The sequence below is a fragment of the Ambystoma mexicanum genome, chromosome 8 (genome assembly GCF_040938575.1).
Source record: "Ambystoma mexicanum isolate Mex_15411 chromosome 8, UKY_AmexF1_1, whole genome shotgun sequence".
In the NCBI taxonomy this organism is placed as follows: Eukaryota; Metazoa; Chordata; class Amphibia; order Caudata; family Ambystomatidae; genus Ambystoma; species Ambystoma mexicanum.
The window spans coordinates 35,276,647-35,300,572 of NC_090929.1; the positions used below are offsets into that span (position 1 = coordinate 35,276,647).

Sequence of the window (23,926 nt, forward strand, 5' to 3'; positions counted from 1 at the left end):
CTCTCCATCTCTAAGATTTTTCTCTGCATCATTCTAATAATGCCAGGTTTGTCAAGGACTTCAGGGATCAAGTGTGGCAGGGATTGCATCTCTAAGTTGTCAATCACTGACCCCCACACTGTCTGCATTTGGTGTTTGGGAGTTGACCGCAATGTCAGAGTACGATTGCTGCCAGGCCTTTAACCCCAAGGCGATCTGTGTGCGAGCAGCAAAGGTGGGGCTAGGCTGTGTTAAGTAAGATTTTCATAATTATTATAAATCTTCCTGAGCTGTGCCAACTTCTGAAATTTTGCTTGGACTAGGTAACTATTTTATCTTGTACCTAGGGCAAGGGGAATCTTTTTTTTCCCCCTCTCAACTAGTCTTTTACTCATTTATGGGTGTCCGTTTTATGTCTCTCCATAGTGTATGGTTGAAGTTAGTTTCCTACAACTTTGGCCTTATGCTGGGTTGCCCCTATGGGCTTCCCTGTTCATTTCTCTTTCATGTACTTGGGTGAACTACTGTTCCCAAGTAGTAAAGAGAGGATTCATCCCTTTTACATTTTGTTTAAGTGATTCAGCACACCCCAACTTATGTGGAGTGCTGGGGGATACAATGTATCTGCTTTCTTACTTACCCGGTAACATTTTATTACAATCTACTTGAATGGCTGGTGGCAGTGCAACTACTTTATGATTTTCTGGTCGCTATTACTCGCAGGCTGTTAATTGAGCCTCTGTAATGCACATAAAGGCCGCCATTTTGCTAAAATGGTGGGTTCCTCCTTTTTTTTTGCCATTTCTTGTGTGCATGCTGTTTCTGACGTGTTCCCCTGGCATTCTAGGTGGGAATGAACACAGTGGAAATTTTATCTTCGGCGGTGTGAGGAAGGGACGGTGAAAACCGAGGGAGCACAGTCTGCGGCACGCAGGGAAGGAAGAGGTTAATCAGGGTGTGTAAGACAATTATGCGAATGAAGGACTGTCGGGTGTGAGCGCAGGGCCAGAGAGAGGTGGAATTGGGTTAATGGGTTTGTTCTGTTTTGTTTAATTTAAAAGGAGGAAGAGGCCCGCCAGGAAGGGAGGTTGTGCCACGAGGTACCGATGACACTGCAGGTAGCGGTGCGAAAGAGGCATTCCTTTGGGCTCATTAGCCCACATGGGGAAACTGTACCGGAGGACCGACGTGAACGGACGCAGTGGCGGAACAGAGTGACGTACGAACAAGGTAACGAAGAGCAACTAGTGAATAACAGCTAGAAGAGGCGAAAGAGGAAGAGAAGGGTTTACCGCGCGGAACGCCTCCACGAGGGAGCAGGTGAGCATGCCGAAGAGAAAGGGATGAACTCTTAAGCGGAACGCCACCACCGTGGGATTTGTTCATAACCAGGACAATCTGTACCAGCACTTTCCAAGTAGAGGACTAACCGAGGTTAACGGACACTGGGCAGGGGGTGAGGTGACGACTGTTCTGCTACCACAATGTTGGACTACTTATAAGTAACCATTAAGAAATAAAGAACCACATGCAACTTTCCTCTAGACTCAGCGTACTTTGTGTAATGAAACCCAAGTAGTGACAGGCGGGATTCCTTTGTATTCCCCGACAAGGCTCCAGAGTATCTGAGAAGGCAGGAAGCGAGGGAGGAGTCAAACTCTCCTGCCCTTTGTCTTCCACCCTGCCTCAAAGGAACCAACTCCCAGTTGGAGTGCTGGCTGTCCTTACTGGAGAGCCAGACTGCCCCTTTCTGTTAAATGCAGGGGGAGATTGCAGAGATTGTGCTGTAGTTCCTGTTAAATACTCTGAACCTGCAAGCTGCTGACAAATCGACCCCTGGAGCTGAAACTGAAGAGGAAGATGAAGAAAAGGCGTATTGAGCGATTTCCAATGACCAGTGAGCCTGCTGTGTAACCAAGCCTGCTGTAACCTTTCCTTTCAATAGACCGGGGACTCCCGAACGCGACGACTCTGACCCAGAGGCTGGTGAGATCCACTCGTCTCAAGGAGACCTGCATTTTGAGCCATCCCGCGGCATGCTGCGACCTTGCTGGGCTGCAATACCCAATACCCTGGGACCTCGAGCCATTGCATGGTGCACGGTCTTACACATTCTGAATCTTGCTGAAACTTTGGGGGCATCTTGCTGGACCTCCAGAGACTTTGAGTCCTTGAAATCCCCTCACCAGAGTGCTGGAACAGATTAGCAAATCCGGCTCCTGAAAACGGGCGCCAAAACCACAGAGCTGCGACCAGCTTCGAAGAAACTCTTGTCTGCTGTCTTCCCCATTGATCCCTGCTGCACATTCTCTTCCAGTGTCCTATCGTCAGTCATCACAACAAGGACTTGAAGGACCGGGTTTTGGGCTGCAGATCCTGAAGACGTGCCGCTGCAAACTTCTCTTCTCTGCTGTGGTACTGTGCGAGATTGGTAAACGTATTACTCACCTTACGCTTTGTGTGATCCTGTGAAGCGTTTGGGGTGATTCGTGTGATTGGGAGTTCCCTCATCCAGTTCACCCAGACCCAATACTGAAATCCCTCTAGGGTGTCTTCTCTGAAGTCCATGGACTTTTTCTGCAACTCTGAAGTAACGTACTTACTAGTTTGAAGAGCCTGCCTCAGGAACTCTGCCTGGTCAGCATTCTGTGCCTATACTGACCCTGCCAAAAGCTGGCCTCTAGACCACGAGGGTCCCTCATCTGCCACTGAAAAGACTCATGCTTCAAGATTAGCGAAGGGCTTACAAGGTGAGTCCTTTGCCTTGGATTTATGTGTTGAAAGTCTTCTACTGATGTAAGAGTTGCATTGGTAACTGTCCCTCCTGAAGTATGAACAGTTAGAAAAGTTCTTCCCTTGGAATGTGTTCTGCTATTCGTAAAAGTATATAGGGTTACTTTACTTGTCTGTGATTTGGATCCTCCTCTTCTCAAAAGGAATGCTGTGGCTTCACTTGGTCATTTATTTCAGAGAATCAGTGTATGCGTTCACCACTTGGGGTTTGCTTCCCCTGTCTTGCTTTATAGTATGTCTAGAATGCCTATCCTGAATAGCTGTGTGGCATTCTGAGTAAGTGCACTGTGGGTTTTACTGACCTTGGTCTGCAGTGTGCAGTCCTAAACTAGTGTAAGGAGTTATTGCTTATTTTAATCTTTGTTTCAATGATCTAAAAAGCATCTGTAAACATTTATTACAGCATTAGGTCTTACCTGGTATAACTGAAGGTTACAATATGATGTGGCATGTATAACGCGTCTGTACAGTGTTTGTAGGCGTTATCCCAAATGTAGTTGTAGGTTCAGACTGTTCCATGAATTTGTGTTCCACTATTCAGAAAAGTATCCGGATAACAGGGTTGGTTGATTATGCGATTTCTTTGCTGAGTGTCACTGCATGACTGACGGGGGGTGTACTACCCTTGAATTACTGGCTGGATTCAAAAAGTATATGTAACCTGGTGTTACTCCCCAAGAATAGCTGATTGCACTCTGAATGTGTTATAGGTTTGACTCTCACTGAACTGCTGATTGCTCTTCTAAATAAGGTTATACCTTGGGTTGTATCCATTAAGTATTGAGTTGGTTATTATAATTGTGTTTATATATAATATGATTTACCCAAGATTCATCTTGGCCTACTTGTATTTAAATAAACCATTTATTTTTACAACACATAGTGTTTGTGTTTCTTTGGACCATATATATGCTACCATTTCTTTGTACCAAGTTACAACCCTCTCTCCCGCTTACGATAAGCCTGGTTGGTCTGTCTAGGCTACCAAATACTCAGGTGGTACAGCCTTGTACTAAGAGTGGAGTTTTGTACCGTCTCAGTTGTATGGTTTTACTAAGCCCTTAGTTGGACGTCAGAAAAACTGTCCTAACAGGCTGCCCCCTGTCAAAGTCTTGTGAAACTTGAGAGGAGGGCAGGGCATCTGATCTCTCCATACCTGAAAAAAGAGCCGTTGTTGCGAGGGCTGTAGAAAGGCTTTCCCAAAATACCACAAAGTCGAATTTCAGGAAATTATCTCACCACTTCTCATTCTCTTTGACCCAAAAAAGAGAAAGCTCTGGTCACATTGGAATGAGAGTGGAGAAGTCTCATCAGACTTGTCACAAAAAAGGTAACTTGCCCTACAGACTGTTCTCCTTAAGACTGGGAGGCATTCGGATCAGAAATGCTGAAACTTTTTTCCAAGGCGTTGGCATCCTCGCCATACACCGCAATGGGAAAGGAAGGTCCAACTGTGCAACTTGACACCAGCGGGTTTCCAAAGAGAGGAGGGAGCCATACATCTGTATGCTGGATGGCTCCGATCCTGTACCGAAAAAGAAAATGGGGATATGCATTTCGGCACTGATGTGGCGCATGAAGGGCTCAACGGCTGCTATATCAGCGACTTTGAAACCGAGCAGGGTGGAATATCGCCCTCTGCAGAAGGACCCTGATTTCTACATTCCTGCCTCGAGGGAACAGTATTTCGTGATACAAGACATGTATGACGATGATGGAGAGCCTCTTCCCTTTAGCCTTCGCTGTCATCACAGAACCAAGTTCCTGAGGATTTGATGACCAATTTTAAAGTCTTTGCTGGGTGGCGGCCAACCTCTGGGAGGCTCGTAGCCTTGATTCCTAACAGTACCTGGACAAAATGGAGACTTCTACGTATGACCACCCTAATGTGGCCTCATGCCACACAACCCAGAATGTTGTGTAGGCACTGAGGCTGGGGTTGCCATCAAAGCCTGTACAGCCATACGACCTTACAGATTTTCTCAATAAAGGACCCCATAAAGAAAGTTTTCTCCTTCAATCTGGAATTGGCTATCCGGTCAGAGAGCTGTGGTAGTATCCCTGTTCCGTACCTACAGTAAAAAAACGATTCGGCAAAAAATATAAACTGGCATCTTCAGGCCTGCCTTATCTGTTGACATATGTTACCCCCAAGACTGGTGATGGAAGTGGCTACAGCCGGTGTAAGTCACCTGCGTTCCTTTCGCTCATCTGGACCATGAGTGCAAGGAGCTCAGCGCCTTGGCAAGATAATGTTTCTTGGTAAGCAGTTTGGCTCTGAAGGCATTCAAAACCTCCTACTCCTTAGCCAAATCTACTGACGATTCGTGGAACATAATTTTTAAGGTGGCAGACAACTTCCAGGAGGGGTAGATGAGAAATGGCTTTAATGCCATTGTGGCGAATGATAAGGAGGCAACTTGTTAGGCGCCCGGATGGGGCTAAATACAACAGACTGCATTGCCCAGGCTATGGGAATGGCCTCTGTCATTCAGAGACATTCGTGGATGAGACTGTTGGGCTGCTGTTGACATACAAGCAAAGTTGCTAGATATGTATTTTTATGGCATTAAACCTTTCGTGTCAAAGGCTGTTTCTCTGGAGAAATGTAAGCTGTCTGAAGCAACTACAAAGTAATTGGGAGTAGCGGTGCAGCAGGTGCAGGCAACTTCATTCTCTGCGACTACCTGGACCTTTAGCAGAGGCTGAGAGTTTACTTGCTTCTTGTCTTTTGCCCACAGGGGCAAGATCCTTTTTGAAGCTTAAGGCACACACACATGTTTTACTTGCCCAGGCATGGGACAGGATGCCCAGAAAAGCCAATCCCAAGGGGCGTCCATACCCTTTGTGACTTAAACCCTAAAACATCTTTGTTCCCTTTGCAAATTCAGCACCAGTGTGGGAAAAAGTTTGGGCATTATTGAGTGACGCACCGCTACTTCGGACACTTGGTCTTTACAGACTGTTGCCCATGAGTACTGCCTACAATTCCTCAAATAGCCACCAGACCAACCTTCGTCTCAGACGATACCTACCAAGACCCTTCCTTGCTGGAGAAGATTTAGACCCTTCTTTCAAAGACTGCTATGTAGCTAGTTCCCAGAGGCAAGCGGGGTTTACGGGGCATTTTCCCTATTTCAACAGATTGCATTCTCCCGCAGATTCCTTATCTGGGTTCCTCATCTAATAGATAGCCCTTCCAGCGTTAGCTGCTCGGAAACATTTTGACATGGGGCGTAGTGTGACTCGACATCGAATGTTGATCCAGCTTGACTCGATGTGCCACTCCTCTACTCCAGGCGTGATGTTGGCTCTACATTTAACAAGTAATTATGCCCCTGTACCTCCGTTCCTTTTTTTCCGCACGCTGAGCTTACTGTTTTCAGAATGGTTCTCTTCAGTGAGAAATACTTAGTCAATTCTTCACCGATATGTCGGACCCTAAAGCTTTGGATTTAAACGCTGTCAAGACTGTGTCTCGAAGATGTCCATCACGGACCCTCCCGGTATCTGCGTGTGGTGTCTCGGGAAGCAGTGCAGTTCCTGTCGGCAGATGAACCCGAAGTCTATCGGGAATTGGTTTGCAAAGTTGGTGCTCTGGTGGCCTCCATCGAAGTCTTCGTCACGTTCGACCGTTAGGTCATCGGGCCTCGACATTGAAAGGCCCCATGCCTGAGGACAGACACTGCATTAAAGTGAAGAAGCGCTTTCACTTTCGAAGCGGGTCATGCAATTCTTTTTTCTCCCACAATAAAAGGACAGCATTGGCGTAGTCGGGACTTTGACTCGTTTGAGCAGAAGGGTAAGTCCTGTCCAGCTATGAGTGCCCCAAGAGTGGGAGGCATTTAAGGCGTAAATGCTCCAACTCTTCCAGAAAGCTGCAGCGGGTATGGCCCAGGCCTCGACGCAGCAGGCGAGTGAGACACCAGTTGCGCCCAGAGGTTCCAGCGCCAAGGTGACCACACCAGGTCCTGCGCCCTCAAGCGTGATGACTGCAAAGCAGATTCTGGTGGCCCTCGAGGCACCAGCACTGAGAAGCCTCTCTAGAGTGCTCCCATTGACGCCGGCGGTTGAGCTTTCTTTTGTCAACTCAATGAGGTTGATTTACGACAACGAGAGGGATCGGATACCTTTTGGTTTTGAGCCAATGAGCAGGGGTGCCGTTTCTTTTATGAACCAGGCAGATTGGCTGGCCCTGGCTTAAGATCTGCACAAGGCAAGTGGGCTCGACACATCTGCCGACTGGGATTTGTAACAGGAATCCACCTATGGTCACCTCAATACCCAGTACAGGAAAACTGTGGAAAGGTTGGTCGCAGCCTTGACTCTGGGCACTCCGGACAAGCCCATTCTGGCATATGAACTCATACATTCTGGATAAAGTATTGCAGACTGAGAGGGTATTACTATTTAATGTGGCCATATTGGACCCTATTAGTACACTATGACAGAGACCATGTTCCACGCCATCTGTGGTGGCCGAACTTACTAAAAAATACAAACCGGGTAGTGTTATCCTACCTGTCATCTCACCCTACACCAGAATGTCTGTTGGTTCAAGCTGCACAGTGAGCTCCAGAATGGTCCCATCCACCTCCAACCTCCCCACGGACAGGAAGTCCAAGAAAACTGATGCGCTGGCCAAGAAAATATTTGCGTTATGGAACATGGCCATGAAGGCAGTAAATTCCTACAGCGCCGTCGCTAAATATTCACATGGGCTGTGGAGGATTATAGCAGAAGCCACAGATCACCTCCTGGCTGGAGAGGTGAGGGATGGATTTTTGAATTTGATTAACGATGGCAAGGAGGTGGCATGTCCAGCACTGCAGGCCGGCTTGAACACTGCAGATGGCATAGGCCGTGCCAAGGGGACGTCCACAGTACTGCAGAGATTGGCTTACCGCCACAATTCACCGAATATCCAAGCCATAGCGTTTGACTGTGAGTCCCTGTTTGGCCTGAAAGCCAACAAGTTTTCGTAGAAATGTAAAGACTCAGTTTGCTGCTAAGTCGCTGGGCCTAGCTGTGCAACAGCCAGTCAAGTAATCCTTCAGCTTCTCCTCTAGATGTTACAGACGGTATATGCTGTTTGGAAGGAAGGCACATCTTCCACAAGCCAGGCAAGGGCAGAGGCATTTCTCCCCTCCTGGACGGCACAGAGGGGCCTCTATGGGCCAGCAGACAGTGATGGCAGGATCGATGGTGCTCCCCATGTAAGGGAGTCTTCAAGCACTGGGACAGGTGGAAGGAGGTTACTTATAGCGCCTGAGCCTTGCAGCTTGTCAGATGGGGTTACTGTCTGCCTTTTCTAAAAAGACCCCAGACAGACAACTCCCCCACTCCTCTGCAACCAGGAAGAACTGAGAGCCATGGTGTTAAAAGGTGCAGTGGAAGGTGTGCCACCTTATGAGAAAGGATCATGCTGATATTCTGCTTACCTTCTGGTACCCAAGAAAGGACGACTCTGTCCTATCTGTCACCTGAGGGCCTTGGAAACGTTTCTGAGGAAGGATATGTTCAGGATGGTGATGTTAAAAAAAAAAAAAAAAAAATGCTCTGGGCTCTACAGCTCCAGGACAGGTTGGTGCCGCTAGACCTTCAGGATGCTTCCACCTGCCGATCCATCAGAAGCACAGGCGATTCCTGAGATGTCATCAGGGTTTTCACTAAGCTCATGGCACTGGTGGTGGCACACCTCAAGATGTCTGGCACCCACTTATTCGCTTACGTGGGCGACTGACTGATCTGAGGAAGGTCTCCAGAGCAGGTCTCGATGCAGCACCAGGAAAGATGTTCACTGCTTCACAGTTTGGGCTTCTCCCTGGACGTCCCATGTCACACCAACTCAGAGACTCCAGTTCATCAGGGCAGTCCTGGACAACCCGGGCAGGGAAGAATTTCCATCCCGAGGAGAGGGTCTACAGTGTCAGACAGATGGTCTAGCTTTTCTAGCATCGCAACAGCTTACCAGCGGCTTCCTTCCTCTGCCTCTTTGGCCTCATGCATTTTTCTGGTGCCAGAAGCCAGGCCCAGTTGCAATCCCTCCTGTGGCTTTTGAGACATCAGTGGTCCCAGTACTTCGGAAACATGAAGGACATCCTCAGGGTGTCGACGTTGGTGGGCCAGACATCCTCAGGGTGTCGAAGTTAGTGGGCCAGCAGGAAGAGCATGTTGGTGGGAACCGCTTTAAAAATTGCTTTTATTGTGCATAGGTTAAACATCAAAACCTTCAGCACATATGACTAGCGATAAGACATGTTAAAAGATCCTAGAAAAATATATACATAAAGTTTTGTTCAGCAAATTCATACACTAAAAATGTAGTTCTTAAAATAGTGTAAAATCCATATAAAGGCTTTAAGCAGATGGCAGTGTGACCCAATCACTTACATTGTGCCTATACTATGTAAACGAATGTAGCGCCTCTTTCCAAATGAAGAAAGCTGAGGCGTCACTACAATTGAATTGGCACAATGGATATTATTTCATAATGTATCAGTTTGGATAAATTCCAGATGAGTCGAGATTGAGGAATAGCCATTCAAATACGCACCAGACAAAATCGGAAAACTGGTAAGGATATGACTGGAGGATTCGATAGCAGAGTGACATAAACAACAAATTCTGTGCTCAGGCAAAATACCAGTCCAACTACCAGTATGTTCTCTGGTGAAAAGTATGTTGAATCTCAGCTAGACAATCCATCTTTTCAGCTGCATGCTACTAGGTTTGGTCAAGTACGAACACAGGATGTTAGGAGGAGAAACCTTGAGCAGAAAACATTCTGTTCTTTGTTTTGTGTGAAGACTACGTAGACTAGTGTCGGTGTCCCAAACAGAAGTTCTGTTCTTCAATAAACAGACTGCCTTAGGGGAATCCACTAAGTCCACCTCCTGCAAGCCAATGTTTTCGAGATGAAGCAAAAAGTTTATAAGTAATTCCAGCAGCAGTGTGTGTTATGAGTTCATGAGAACTGTTTAGCGATGAGGCCGAATAGACCATCCTGAGTTGATAGTGCTGCATACAAAGATGATTCCAATCTGTAGCGCTGCATAAGCCACAAGGACCTCAATGAAGGATGGCCAAGTTTGAGTCTCAAAGCTTCTACGGGTACAAAAGATGGAACACCAAGAATAGATCTTAAGTCGCTTCTGAACTCTCCAACCATTTCTGTTTCGACTCCGGCACAAAGATAAGACCATATGAAATTCCTGGTATGATGCTGGTTCGATAAATAGAGACTAATCCTTCAATGTTAAAACAACAATTTTTCCAATTTTTTTTTTAAACCAGCCATTTAAAAAAAAATCTTGGGTACGAAAAAATCCCAATAGAATTTATAATTGGGGCGAAAAGTCACAGGAACCCCAATATAGATGCAACTTTCTACTGTTTCTAGTGGTGTGCCTTCAATTCTCCAAACAAAAGGAATCTTTCTCTTCAGCCTAGCACCAGTCCTGACCATTTTAACTTTACTGATGTTAATACTTCAATTGTTCTGTTTGACATGGAGGGACAGAGCGTCAATCGAACGTTGGAGCCCAATTGGGGTGTGATCTAGTAAAACGGTACCACCTGCATATCATAGCCATGGGATGGATTCAACTCCGATTATAGGGGTAAAGTGTGGGCTAAGACAGCCGCTTGGGCTATGTCTGTGTATAAATTAAATAGCAAGGGAGCGAGAACGCATACCTGCTTCAGGCCTCGATTGGTGGAAATAGGCGAGGTTAACTGGCCATCCTGGTTGACGGGTATCGTTACTGAGGTATCAGTTTATAGAGCCATGATGCAGTACAGCAATTGAAAATCAATGCCCCATGAATAAAATTTGCCCAGAGGCAGGTATGGTTAACAGTGTCGAATGCTTTGGAAAAGTCAACAAAGCATAAATATACATTCTTCCCTTCCTTATTAACAGCTTCAGGCATAATGCTTTGTGGGGCGCAAATATTGCTTGATGTAGCATGGGCCCTACGAAAACGGGGGGGCGCCTTTGCTCTCAGCCCAGGCATTACGTTTTTTTAATAGCAACGTCGAGAATAATTTTTGCACTACTGTCTAGCAGAGCCAAAAGTCAGTAATGGTTGGTATTGCTTCTGTCTCCCTTCTTGAATACAGCAATTAAAATGGATGTGCGCCAACTAGGGGGAATAATGCCTGTCGTCTTTAAGATATTACAAAAAAGATGTGCCAAAATGCGAGACCAGAAATCGGAATTGGTCCGGATTACAGCATTGGCAATCCCATCAGGGCCAGGGGCCCTGCAATTTTTGAGACCCTTAATAATGAGCTGGATGTCCATGGTGTCAAAAGCCAGTGCCCCCCTCCATTCATGTGATCCACCAGGGAGAGAAAAAGCATAAGTAACATCAAATAAAAGAGCAGTAATCTCTGTGACCCAAGTACCTTCCGACACTGAATTGTCTTCTCGTTGGACACGTTCAGTAGTAAATTTCCTGATAAGGGACCAGAATTTCTTATTGTCATTGTTCCGTAAACGTTTAAACAAGAACATCCAGTTGGCGTTTGAATTGGAGGCTTTGTAAGTTCTTAGGTAATCCCTGCAAGATATAGAAATTGACTGTTACCTTTTTTTGGGAGGAGACAAGGACCGATCTTTTTGCATAAAAGATTTAGTTCAGCGATAGTCTCTTTTCTTGCTTTGTATTAACGCATCAGAAGGGCTTTCAAGGATACAGGTTTTCACACCACATCTGGAGTAAAGACTTAGCTGTTTACCCAATATGTTCATTAACAGACCGACATTCCAATTGTGATTCTCTAACCAATTAGAAAGAGGCTTTGTGAGAAAGGATGAAACGATCAAGCCTGTTGATATTAAACTCAGCCCAAATAATTTGATTGCCGTGGTTGTTAATTGAGACCTTGGTTTCCGTGTTGTTAAGATAATGTGGTTGACCAATGTCAATGTCCAACTAAGTATGGCATGATCACTAATGCCAATATGGCTAATCTCTAATGCACTACTATGCGCCCATAATTGGTTTACATGAAATCCAAGCAGGTGGAGGCGATTCCATTTGACCAGGTTGTGCGGAATAGAGAATTAGAATGGTCTTTAAGGTCCAGACACACCAGGTCATGGGAATGGATAAAGGCACTCCATTTCAGACGACGCCGAGTATGTTGTCCCACGTTCCCGAATTCCACCATGTCAGAGTCGGGAGTTATAAGGGTTACTGGCAGAGTATTAATAGAAGGGGTATTCAAATCTTCTGCCACAATGTTTCAGTTGGGACACATTTTCAGCCAAGTTGTTAGACTATCAAGAATGTTAAAAATGGTTGCGATTTTATCAGCAAACAATATGTATACATTTACAATCAGAATACGGTGACAGGTTTTTTTGGTGCAAAAAATAATAGCAGGTAGTACGTATGAAGATATCGGATCAGAGGGGAAGGATTTTAATTCAAAGTCTGTTCGGACTCATATAGCTAGCCTGCCCATGGGATGACCTTCGACTTGTGGAGTGCCATTATGCCATAGTACCTGGAAGCCGTCTAGATGAAATAGTAAGCCAAGTTTCTTGTAATAGAAAGATCTCACTATTAAGGATGTGGGAAGGACCCTCGGGATGTACTAGGAAGGAGCGATGACCTTGGGTGTTCCAGCAGAGCCAGTTAATGCAGTTTATGGAGATGGTAGGTCAGTAGTGAGTCACGCTCAGCGTATCAGGGAATCCACTGCACAATATCTTGTTGATCCGAAGTAGTCATCCTAGGATGATGTAATGGCGCACGTAGGCTGGACCTTTCGGTAGAAAGGGTGTCGGAGGAAGTAGCCGAGGCCGACCTAAAGGGCAAGGATTTAAAACCAGTAGTGCTAGGCATACTGGTAATGTGTTTCCAACAAACCGTGAGATCAAAGCCTAGCCTGTATAATGCAGTAATGCAGGCGCATAGAAGAGATATAACAGCAGGTGAAATCAATGTAATCAAGACCCAGTTCCTAGGGCTATCCATGGTAGCTAGTCAATGTGAAGCATATCATTTGTGCTGATATTAATTAGACAGGGAATTTTGTGCCACAATTCCATTAAAAGGGTGTGATTTAAAAAGGGGCTTTCGTGGCTAGGGTTGAGCACCGTCAATTTAACCCATTTTCCAGTAGGGAATATCTCCCTAGATGACTTAAAATGAGCCATGCCTGTTCTAGTTTGCATGAAAGGAATAGTAGGCAAGGAGATGTTATGAGTAGGAATTGCAGAAGAAGACAGTTGACATAGAATTGTTTAGGATAGGCTGATTGTAATTAACAAAGAGTTGGCCAGGAATGGTGGGCATAGTTATGCCCACCTGAAAGGAATCCGTGTTGATGTTACACACTGAAGAACTCCTTACAGCGGAACGTCGAGTTGAGACACACCAGGTTGATTATCAATCGAACACAGCCATTCATCCAACGGTCCCTGTAGTAGAGCCTCCTGCACCGTACCATCACCTTGTTCATGTGTGCGAGGCTGGAAATGCATCTGAGGAACAGGGCCTCCCTATCCTTGTCATTTACTGCTTTTTATTGTGTGTGCTGTCGTGTTTTCCATCCAGGAGTTCATGTGGGACTCCTGGCGGTGCTGCTCTCTTTTGGTTTGGTGAACAGACCCATGGGATACCCTTATGGCACCCATGGGTGGGGGTACAACCCTGTGCCCATAGTGTATGTTTTTGGGCACCTGTGTGTGGCCCACAGAGCCGGGTAATGGCTGGTGGCAGCTCCATGCTGAATTTGACAGGTGCCCTGAGTATCCTCCATTTTGGGATACCCAGGCCCCGCCATTGGAATCAGTTGATTCCTGATAGGAAACAAGATGGCCCCTGTGGCCTCTTGCTTTCTATTGCCTGTTACCTTGTTTTCCCAAAGTCCTGGGAAGCCCTGACTCTGTCCCTTCCCCCTGACCGGCTGTTGGGTGGAAGTTCCATATATGGTGGTGTTGTGACGTCCAGGCCAGACTGGCTGGAGCCTTCCCAGTGACTGTATGTTGTGGGTACACCTGGGTGAATGGAGTGTGTGACAAATACGCATTCTGTGTTGTGGGCGTCTAGTATCTGGTGTTTGACACAATGACTGAGACAGCCCTGCCCGAAACTGGTATGAATGCAGTGTGGAGTGTTGAATGGCTGGGTACTTGTCCCAATACACATAACGTGTTGTGAGTGTCTGGAGAGGACTGAATGGCCTGAATGCACTATGCACCTGATTGGATGCCTGCCTGCATGAATGCCCTTCTGACCGATTGGTTGCCTGAGTGTGACCCAGCAGAATGAATGGGAGATCAACTAGTATATCTGGGGGGCTCTCACTGCTAGAATTCGTGTTCAGAAGCTGAAGAGAAACTGGAATTGAAACTGAAGCTTAACCTTGAAGCCCTGCTGGAAGGGAAGAATTGCTTTTGCTCTCCTTCATCAGTCTGAAAGCTGCTGTCTCCAAGGACTGACCCAGAGAGGACCTGGTAAGGCGCCCTTTTCCCGAGCTACGAGGGACCATCGTGCACCAGCTGATCTTTGCCAAAGCTCCCTGGTAGACAGACCTATGACAGGCTGCCGCGGAATCCCAAAGAGAAGCGCCCGGACTGTTGTCCGCCACTGTCGACGCCGACTGGAGCCACCGTGCTCCCGTTTGCCTAAGAACTTAATTTGATCCGAGGACGCTCTCGTCTGCATCGTCACCCGTTTTATCCCGCTGGAGAAAGCCCGACCGTCGACGCGCCAAGGAGCATCCGCCGGTTGGTTTCCTGCCACCTAAAGACCACAGACGTCAACGACTCGACGCCCTTGCTGGGCCACAGTTCATCATCTCTTTGCGGTCCAGAACTATCGTCACCGAGGTGCCCCGCACGCCTCTTCCTTGCAGGACGCCAACGCCCTGTTGTCGACGAGCACCGCTAGGAAAGAAGCTGCCACTTCACCGCCGTAGTTCACCCTGTTCTCCGTCGGACGTTCGACGACCCGTGACTCCTGCCTTAAAGGGAGGGCACTCAAGAAGGGCTGTCGATTTCCCATCGACGAACGCTACAATTCCAGGTACATTGGGGCTGTAGAACTATTGTCGAGGGAACTAAGACTCCTAGAACAATATATGGACTGGTCTTGTGATACATCTTTGCTTTACAGGTTGCCCAGGTGCGGGGATCTCCACACAGAACTGTGCCTATTTGGTAGGGGCCAGTATTCGGCCAATTGTTCAACCATCTTGCTTTCCTTCTCTCTACTGCTGGTTTCCTCTTTATTGATGTGTGTGACATTTTGACAGTATAGTTGATGCACTTTAATGAGATCTAATATTTGTGGTACCACTGTCGAACTGTATATATTTACTATTATTGATTTGTGAGTGCAAAGTATTGTGATAGTGTACATAACCTTGAATATTATATAAATACTGTGTTTTAACCAATACAGTGTGTGGACATTCCTTTGTGGGGGCTTGGGGACTACACTGTACTTAAGAACCAGCCTGCATCACCTCCTGAGAAGCTAGGCCTTGATTGCTCGACCACGTACCAATAATAGAGAATCTTTGCTGGGGTCCTCTGTGCCTCTCCTCTACCATATAGAGAGCAGAAGTACAGACCCCCCCCCCCCTCCAGTCTTTACAATGTGTAATTAAGGTTTTCTTTAAAGGAGAAGGAATACTTGCTAGTGGACGTGCGGGTGGGTGAATAATAGATGTTAGAGCGTCAGAGAGCTCTCCAGCAGGGACCTCAGGACTAGGTTGTTTGCGCTTGATGCGCTTCCTCGTGCGGTACTTGCGAGGGCGATACCAGGTGTCGGATGTCTCACTTTCTACAGCATGAATAACTCGGGCAGTAGTAGGTAACAACCTTTCATCCTAAGGGCCTTTGTATATAATCGGTAGATTTAAAGGCCCACTGGGCGGAGATCACAGTGGGGCCGCTGTGGGTACACTGATGACAATATTGCCCTCACTGGCCTTCTCTTCGGCAGCATCCAGCAGGGTGTGCGAATGACAGTCCAGCAACATGTCTACCACTTTGGCCAGAATATGCTTTAACTCGTGCTGTTCTACTGCAATGCCAGAATATAATGTCAGTAATGCTTCCAGTTTGGCTGACAATATGTTAGCAGATGAGGAAGGTAAAGGCTTGTTGGTGGCATCTAGGAGGGAGATCGCCTCCGATAAAAAAGGAGCTCTCATCGTCATCAAAGATGATATCAGCCGTTGTAGGTCTGGGCTTGCAGAGATTTATACCTATGATGTTGTGAAAACCATTGGTACTGTCCAGTGGTACGGCCTTGTTGCCTAGGGAATCCCTCTGCAAGCTCAGACACAGATTCAAAGAGAGAGTCGTCGTCATTCTCTATAGTGGAAGATCCAAGGAAAGATTCTCCCATAACTGCTGTTTGACTAGAAAGAATAGGTGGCAAGTCAATCATTTTAGGGCCATTACCAGTCCCTGTTTTGGTGATTGAAAGGAAACAGCAATTTTAGGTTGTTTCCCCATCAGAGGTTATCGGGTTTCTTTTTTTCAATCGTGGCAAATCAAGAGTGTTAGCAGATGACGTGACCGGCCTGCAGGTACGTTTGCGCCACTTCGCATTGAGCTGAATGGGCGTATTTGCACTGTTTAGTGATTTTCATAATTATACAGATATTTAAAATAAATCGAGACCAACAGATCAGACAGATTAATCACTGTGTATAACTGGGCACAGGGGGAGGTTTAACGATGAGTCGAGATGGGGGAACGCACAGTGCGCTGGCCCTAGAAAGCCAGCTCTGAGTGGCGGATAGAAGCCTCTCCACCCTTCCCACAGCTGAACACACTAAACCACTAAACACACTTCGCCATACTTGGCGACGCTTCGCGGTGAGACAGCCTCTAGAATGAGTTCCTTAAAGGTGCTGGGTCAAATTTCCAACATTGTGAGCAGCAATTCCAAACACGTCGGCTCACTCCAGGAGACTGCTCCACACTAAACACACTTCGCCATATATGTTATAGCTCATTAAAATAATACTAAACACAACAGCTTCAAAACACCATTCTCATAGAGAGCTGTATTAGATCTAACCACTGGCAATCTGATTCACTGCAGGACGTCTGCCAGAGTAGATCATCATGGCTATAAATTCGGGAGTAAAAGAAAGCAATCCTATAAAATGAGGCAGTATATCCAGGTGCTTCTGATTCCCAACTATGTCCTGACGCAGCCCTTTTGCCCACTGTGGTCCCAGGCACAGGGGGTCACGGATGTGTCCCCGAAGAACTGGTGTGTTCACTGTGGGGGATCAGCAGGTGAACAGCCTTTGGTCCCCAGTGGAACGCTGGTGGCACTAAGCAGGCTGGAGTTGCGAGCAATAAGGCTGGCCCTGATGGCTTTTGCACCTTCCCTCGGGGGAAAGTATGTCCTGATTCTGACAGACAACACATAAGGGTGTTTGCAGTTCCTGCCCCTATGCAGGGAGGCCTTGCAACTGTGGTTCTGGTTGCTGGAGAACGGGATCTCAGCTTCTGCAGTCTATCTGGCTGGAGCAGAGAGCAGGCTGGCGATGCTCTGAGCAGGCAGAGCACAGTCTCACACGAGTGGGAAGTGTGTCCAGAAGTCCTGGAGGAGATCTGTGGTCTGTGCGGTACCCTGACAGTGGATCTGTTTGCCACGAGTGCCAACATGAAGTGCAGGCAGTTCTGCTCGAGGGAATTCCGAGTGAAGGGTGCACTAGGGCGCACGTTTCTGGTGGAGAGGGTCTTTGACCTCCACTGTGTGTTTCTTTCAACACCTGTCCCGTGGGTTCTCAGGAGTTTGGGGAAGTTCCAGACCACCATGATCTTGATCGCAGCAGAATGGGCGAGGAGAACATGGTACTCGGAACTCCTGGAAACGGCCATCTGTCCACCTCGCCGACCGTTGAGGAGGCCGAACAGTCTATCGTTGTCGGAAGGTCGGGTACTTCACCCTAACCCAGAGTCCCTCAACGTTCATGCGTGACTCCTGAGAGGATGAGGTTTGATGACTGGACATCTCAGTAGAAGTACTTGAGGTGTTGCTGGCTGCATGCCGACCTTCCACTAGATCGTTGCATGCGTGCCGCTGGGGAAGATTGGCGTCATGGTCTAGAGAGAGCAGGGCAGACTCCATCTCGTGCCCCACCACCATTGTGATCGAAATTCTTCTGTCTCTGGCCTCATCGGGCCTACAGCTAGGTACTTATTTATTTAATTTGTGTATACATTTCTATAGCACACTTAACCCTTGGGTTTCTTGGCATTGGTTGCAGCTTAGTATGTTAGACAGTTAGCAGGATAAATTCTGCTAACAAAATAGGACGGGTTTCAGTTTCTTGCAGAACTACTGATGCCAGTGTGGCAGCTTGCCTCCAGAGGGAAGGATTTATGTCTTCCCCTACCTGGCAGTCTGGCTTTTAGCGCTCTCTCGCCAGGGTAGGTAGTATCCCATCTTCACCACACTTGTCATCTCCTTCAAGTCTGGCTATTCCTAAACTTCAGTAAGTCACAGGTGACAGTCTCTAGAACTCCAATTCATTCTAGCAGTCCTGGATATGTGCGCGAGGAAGACTATTCCTCCCAGATGGTCGAAAGGTTCCAGAACTCTGACCTCCTGCCAGCCTCAGCCTCTCTGTCCTTCTGAGATTGATGGCTTCCTGCATTTTCTGCTGCCCAAAAGCTGACTGAGGATTATGTTAGGGCTGTGGCTCATCCGCTCTGTGGTCCCAATTCTCTCCAACATGCTTTAATAGTGGGCCCATCAGGATAGTCTAAAGGCAGGGGAACCCTTTTTGCAGCCTTGGCCAGAGGCTTCTATAGTCACTGATGCATCCCATAAAAGCTGGCGTGCTGCTCAACTGGGAGATCTCGCAGCAAGTAGGAATTGGTCCTTGTCAGAGGCCAGGTTTCACATCAACCTGCTGGAACATTCGGATGATCAGGCTAGCACTGAAAGCATTCCTTTCTTTGATCCGGGGTAAGAGTGTTAGTGACTATGCACTAGTCAACAGGAGAGGGGCTGTCCTTTCGCATGAAAGCAATGCAGCTTTGGTTCTGGGCTTTGTAGAACAACATTTTCCTGTCTGCGATCTGGCCGGGAAGTTGAATGTGGAGGGTGACTCCCTGAGCAGGCAGGGCACAGTCCTCCATGAATAGTTGTGTCAAGAGGTTCTTGCTGAAATCTTCGACTTTTGGGGAACCCCTCAGCTGGACCTGTTTTTGTCTCCATTGTCAACAGGAAGTGCACACTCTTTTCCAGGGGATTCCCCCTGAATGTGGTACTGGGGGGTGCGTTTCTGGTGGGTTGAGATTCCAATCTCCTTTATGCGATTCCACCTATTCCCTACATCCCACAGGTTCTCAGGATTTAATGGTGATTCAGGACCGTGATCCTAGTTGCCTCCGATTAAGCTTGGGGGACATGCTCCATTTGTTCTCCTTAATGCAACCTGAAGAGAGAAGGGCTTCTCTCCCAATCCGGGGGAAGCGGGAGCAAGTCCTGCATCTGAATCTCAGCCTCTCAACCTGCATGCCTGTCTGTTGAGAGGCTGAGATATACAGACTGCTACCTGCCAGAGCAGTCCTGGATGAGGGTGAGCTACTGCTTCCAGTAGAAATATTCTGTGCTTGGTCGGAGAGGAGGATCTGGATACCTTTATTTGTCAGACTCCCCAGTACTGCAGTTTCTGGCATCTTCCCTGGAGCTGTGATGATGTCCCATGGTATGCGTCGCTGGAAGCTGCCCCAAGCAGCCTTGGCCGTCACTGTACAAGTATCTTTAGGGGACGGAAGCTTCTGTAATGTGTGGGAATGTTTAATAGCAGATACAAACCACCTTGCTATAGTAACTTTAGATGCTTTAATTAAGTTTGGTGGTCCTTGGTTTTGACCAGCAAATGCAACACAGAGGACATCAGATTTTCTGAACTGCTTTGTTCTGTGTATATAGAATTTGAGAGCTCTTTGAACATCAAGACAATGTAGCACAGAGTTATGTGGGGCCTGAGAGTCCGGAATAAATGTCAGAAGTACCACTTCCTCATTCATATGGAATGAGGAAACTACTTTAGGGAAAAGGGCTGGATGGGTTATGACAACAGTCTGGTCTTTATGAAAAAGCTATAGGGCTCCGATGCTGAAAATGCCGCATCTCGCTTACCCATCTAGTGCAAGTGAGGGCTACTAGAAGGGCAGACTTCTAGGAAAGGAGTTTGAGCTCAGAAGAAGCCATGAGCTCAAAGGGCCTTTGCGCCAAGGCAGGCAACACAAGATTCAGGTCCCAGACTTTGGGGGTCATTACAAGTTTGGAGGTAAGTAACTGTCCTTACCGGCATGGAGCAAATACTGTTTCTATGTAGGTAAGAGCCCGCTAATAGAGGGCTATTACGACTTCGCAGGCACGAGCTTTGCGCCATGCTGGTGACGACATTGCCGGCATGCCGCAAAAGTCCAGAAAATGGCCCTTAGCGGCATCATGTAAAGCGTTGATTGCACTACTGGCATGAATCAAGACGGCATTAGCGGTCACTGCTATAAATAGTGACCTCTATCAGCGGTGACCGCTAATAACAGTCACCGTAAATAAGCAGAACCGGAAGTAGCATCATCACACAGGGTTGGGAAAGAGCACGGCGGCCATCTTTAAAAACACAATCCAATGCCATCCTAAGCAGCCAGGACCTGTAGTATATTGCTGTGTGCCAACTTCAATCCACAACAACAATACAGTGCCCAAGGCTGTGAAAAAGGGCGCCTCACGCCAGCGCAAGGAGCGCTTCAACGAAGACGAGCTCACCATGCTGGCGGAGACCCTGGCAGAGAATGCCGATGTCATGTTTGCCCGAAACCTCAAGAGGGAGGCTGTCATCAGAAAGGAGGAGATCTGGGCACTAGTGGCACAAAGTGCGGTTGGCAACAACCCCCGCACAACTAAGGACTGCAGGAAGAGGTGGGATGACTTGCGCCTGCGAGTCTGCAACATCCTCTCGGCAAACAGGAGCCAGGCCATAGCAACTGGCAGAGGAGCAAGCTCTCTGATAAAGCTGTCCCGGTGGGAGGACATATGTTCCAGCTTGATCGGCATGGAGGCCATTGAAGGCGTGGGAGACATGGAGTGTGGCGCCACCTCATCGGCGGAAGGAGGCGAGTGTCCTAAGAAAACACTGTAATGCAGAGTCTGATAGTCCACCAATATGTCTGTCTAAAGAGGCAAGCCATGGCCCAATACACACACATTCCCAGCCTAGTTGTCATACGCAGCACAGACACATGCAGATGCCTGCAGCAAGGCAATGCCACACCTTACACAAACCACACTAAGATGTTAATGGCATAAGTCACACTGCATGCAGGCCACAACAAAAATGCATGTCTCATAGCATACGTCTGCCCCAACATGAGTGACCCCGACGGATGCCTGCATTACCCACCCATATAGCAAGCAACGTGATCATACAAACTCCACTGGCTATTACCCTCTGTTGTGTAGATAAGCAATAATACAAATGTATGCATGATGCTTCTCAAACCATCACTCATGCCGTCCCTCTCTCCTACCCCCACAGGCTCAGACCATGACAGCGAGGCCCGCGACTCACCCCCCACAGCCGAACACACCCCGGAAGAGGGCCCGGGATGAGGGCAACAGGCCTTCAACCTCCAAAGCCCAACACAAGCCTGGCCATGCACCACAGAGGAAACCACCTCCGGATGCCACGGCACTGGTGCCGTGGCACCACAGAACCCACAACTGCAGTCACACTGGCACAGGACACAGCTGAAGCTGCACTCTCAATAGAGGACAGTTCTGTCGGGGAGGCAGCAGCTACAACACCCCTGGCTGAGGACGAGGTGCAGGAAGAGGTGTGGGTACCCGTGGAGGACGACTCCTCCAACATGCCTTGCACACCAAGTCTGGCACCATCCCCCCAGCTCACATCGGTAGACTCCGACCACGGCACCACCCCGGAGCAGTCTTGGGGGGGGGGGGGGGGAGTAAAACCAAGGGGCCATGAGTCCCATAGGGGACCCAATAGAAATTGTGCATGACACCCAAACATCCTCCACCTCCACAGGTGTACCGGCGGGGGTGCAGCGGCAGGAGGAGCTAACTGCCCTGGTGCGACAATTCATAACAATGCCCAAGCAAGGCAGGAGTGGCGCGAAAACACTGCTCTCTGGGCAAGACCATTGCCGATAGCACAAGTAGATGCAATGAGGTATCAGCCCTGCAGCAGGTCCTCAGCTGCTTTGCTGATACAATGGAGGCTGAGCGTCCGGCCCCCCAAATGGAGCAGGCGGCCACCCCATGGTCCTCGAGCTTTACACAGGCTAGCCCACTATGCAGGCCGGCGCGCACCCTGCGCCGCCCGGACATGCCGCCTCCAGGTGCTGGGAGTGGCGGGAAGTAGACTGGCCAGCCTGATGAAGGCAATAGACACTTGTTTGGACATGTGTTGGGTAGTTGTGGGGGGAGGGGGAGGGAGGTAAGGAAGGTAAGGGTGTGTGGGGAGTTGTGGGGGGAGGGGGTGCGGGTGGTGGAGGGTTAGTGCACGTTCATCTTCATTGGACATTTCAATGCACCCGTTGTGTGAAAAAAATGACTTGAGTGGACATTCATCATTGCGCATGTGTCATTTATTCATATACAGTGCATAGTGTACATGTACTCCCACACCCAGTGCCCTCTGTCCAACTATCATGTCACCCTCTGCACCCATGTGTGTCAGAAATATTGTGCAATCACTGACTGACGCACAGCACGTCCCTCCTGTGCATCGGCACCGCGATGATGTGCAGTCACATCTTCTCCATCCCCTTCATCATCACCAGGTGGTAGCAGTTCAATGTCGGGGCAGGGGCACGTTCCGTCGGATACACATGTTGTGCAGCATGACACATGCCATGATGATCTTGGCCATCTTTTCATGCCTGTAGAGGAGTGCCCCACCCGACCGGCTAAGGCAGCGAAAACGTGCCTTCAACAGGCCAAAGGTCTGTTCAATGACCACACGGGTACGGGTGTGGGAACGATTGTAGTCCTCCTCGTGCCTGTTCAGGGGTGAGGAGCCACGGCTTCAAGGGATAGCCAGTGTCACCTGCATGGGAGGCAAAAAAAGGTATATGTGCGTCGATTCATGAGGGACAGCTGTACTAGTCACACATGTTGGCAGATTATCGTTGGTCACATGCACATGTCCTTGGTTGTATGCATGCCATTTTTAGACCTTCAATGTGTCCTGTGCCATGGTATAATGGTGTGGGTTGCATCTTCAAGATGATACACGGTGTGCACAGCCGTCTTGTTGCTCATGGACGCATACAGCTGTGATCGTGTCTAATTTGTGATGCATTGTGTTCTGTATGATTTTCTGACTGGGAGCGTTGGCAGTAGGCCCTGCAATGTTAGGCATTCAGCGCTGATTTTTCCTATGATGACATGCACCATTCATGTGGTTGTGGTGGCCCTGTGACAGTGGATTCCCTTGGTGGTTTTGTTCAATGCGCTCCCATGGATGCTTGTCCTGTGTGGTGATTTGCTGGAGACAGCAACATAGTGCATATTCACTGCATGTTGCTGGTTGGCGTTACTGAGGGTGAGGTCCGCTGATGAGTGGTGCACGTGTTGTGGGATGTGGGGTGGTTTACTGTTTGTCATGTTGTGATAGGGGTCGACCTTACTTCATTCCTATGGGATTTGGGTGTCATGTTCTGTTTGGGATGCTTTGGGGCACAGTGTTTAGTGATGTGCACATCGTGCTGTCACATCAACATTGACACCGTGGTGGTGTGTGCATCTCTCCCCCCGTTTCAGTACCATGTGCCTGTCATGCAATTTACCAAGCAGCCAGGCACGTCGTCCAGCATGTCGCTCCATGTAGTATGGAGGTCCGCAGGACCATAGAGTCATGGGTTGATCCGGGATATCGGGCACAACAATGTGTGGTGATCTTGCTGGCGTCACATACCATCTGCATATTGATGGAGTGGCATTGCTTGCGGTTGCGGTACACCACCTCCATGGCATGCAGGACCACCAACTCCACGTGGGTGCAGTCGAGGGCACCTATACAATTTGGCATGCCTGCCAGTGCATGGAAGCCAACTTTTGTATCAAAAATCTCCTGGGATGTCCTTGGTAGGGATATGTAGTCCCTTGTGTGC

General features: G+C 48.2%; 1 protein-coding gene across 2 annotated transcripts in view; it reads left to right on the forward strand.

Moving 5' to 3' along the window:
* Positions 1-23,926, forward strand: part of PTPA (protein phosphatase 2 phosphatase activator) — a 698,483-nt gene that overhangs the window by 562,441 nt on the left and 112,116 nt on the right. The window lies entirely within an intron of this gene.